The sequence below is a fragment of the Sinocyclocheilus rhinocerous genome, unplaced genomic scaffold, assembly GCF_001515625.1.
Source record: "Sinocyclocheilus rhinocerous isolate Xijiao unplaced genomic scaffold, SAMN03320098_v1.1 scaffold4561, whole genome shotgun sequence".
Lineage (NCBI taxonomy): Eukaryota > Metazoa > Chordata > Actinopteri > Cypriniformes > Cyprinidae > Sinocyclocheilus > Sinocyclocheilus rhinocerous.
In genome coordinates, this window is record NW_015657966.1 from 136,836 (window position 1) to 139,043 (window position 2,208).

Below are 2,208 nucleotides of genomic sequence, written 5' to 3' on the forward strand. Positions count from 1 at the left end.
TACTCCGCTATTTTCCTCCGTTTGTGGTCGTTACATGCTTATTTTAATTTTATTTTTATACATCAGCGTGATTGGATAGAGAGAGGTAGTTGACTTTCGTCAAATCAAATCGTGCATAGAAAACTTTAACCGCCAACTGTTTCTTTATTACAAAACGCTAAAACTGGCACCGTTTTGGAGAAATGGGCTCTCATTTTAACCCATATCATGGTGTGTGATGCTGAACTATGAGTTTCTAATGGTGTTTGTATTTGCACTGTTCTAAACATTATTTTATGTGCAACAACAGCATGCTGTCTCAGTGACCTTACACATGATTTTAAATATTAATAAATTATACATGAAAGCAGTAAGCCCAGAAGAACAGAAGCTTTTTCCTTCCATAAAGAAAACGCGGCTTAATGAAGACGGTGATATAAAAAAAAGACCAAATATGCTATAGAACTTATTAAAAATATATTCTGTGTACATGCAAGCAGATGAGCCCATATAAGCTGAATTGCATTTCTTCCCCATAGAAAACCGCGCTTAACGTGGTTTAATATAAGAAGACAGTGATATAAAAAGCCCAAATGTAATACTTTATTAAAAATATACTACAGGCAATCAACGCAGTAATCCATTAAGCCAGTGGTTCTCAAAAACGAAGGTAGGATGTACTTGGTTATTTATAGGAGTTTTCTCTTGCGCTGATTGGATAAATGGTGCAATCACTAATGATGAACTGGCCGTGTTAATTATCTGTGCGTGCTCCTCCCGAAATTTGTTTATAAAACATCACTTAATCTTGGGGAAATTGCAAGAGGGAAAAATGTATTGTGTATTCTTATATTAAAAATTTATTCAAAATACTAAACTGGCATGAGGAAGTTCTAAATTAGAAAAGTATTGTAGCAGCTGAACAGATACTCAAATTCTGTTGGAGCAAAAAGTAGGAAAGAAAACTGAGGCACTGCTTACTGATATTGTACTGAGATTCAATATGAGAAAGCCTGTAGCATCACATCCAAATGAAATGAGGATGTGCTCACAGGAGAGACAGCAGCAGACATGAGGGTGTATCAGATGGCCTGTACATATGCAAAAATCAGGCCCCACTGGAGCTGAATTCTGATGCCTCTCTCATTGCGAGAGCAGAAGACTCACACCAGTCACAATCTGTTTCCTCTTCATTAGTAAAACACAGACATGAGAACCAGGAGCGTTTGGGGGAACAATTGATTGGGTGATAGAAAAACAGAGTCTTTTTAAGGGGTTGTCAGGATCAAATATATTAGGACTCACACTGTTTCTTTCATATGAATAAAATTATAATATTATGCAATTCCCCCAACTGATTCTTCTGTAGGGTGCAGTGGGTGGTTGCTAGTGTTTTTTTTTTACTGCAGTTGTTGCTCATTTGCTTAGGTCAAACATGTTTCCCCCCCCATTTTATCATCTGACCTCTTAAAATCAGTGATTCATTTAAATAAGATCATTTGGACCCCAATGACATTCATTTTGTGAACAAGACACTGAAACATATCTTCTTACAAAATACAAAACAAACAAACAAAACTCCTAATATAGTAGTCAACATTTGAAGTGGATCAACAAAGTTCATCAAAGTTGTCCTAAGGCAAGAACACATTTTGGTTTTTGGACAACTTGGATGATGAAAGGTTTTGAACCACTTCAAATGTTGACGACTGTACAAAAACCTAAATAAAACCCAGTTGAATTTATTAAACAAATCAAAACAATGAAACATTTTCTAACAAAATAAAAGACAAAACAAAAACCCAAACCAAACCAAACAAAACATTGAAACACTGAAATATTTCTCAAAGCATCTTCTAACAAAATACAAAACAAAACACTGGAACATTTCTCAAAATAAAACCCCACTGACTTTCATTATATTGACAAAACAAAACAAAACACAAAGACATTTCTTAAAATAATTTGTTTTGTTGTTTTGTTAATTTAAAATCAGTGGGGTCCAAATAACATTGGACCCCACTGATTTTCATTTTGTGAATAAGACACTGAAACATATCTTCTTACAAAATACAAAACAAACAAACAAAACTCCTGATAAAGAAAACTAAATGAAACCCTATTGAATTTACAAAAACTAAAACAAAAAACACTGAAACATATCAAAATATCTTCTAATAAAACACAAAACAAAAACCAAGCCATATATATATATATATATATATATAT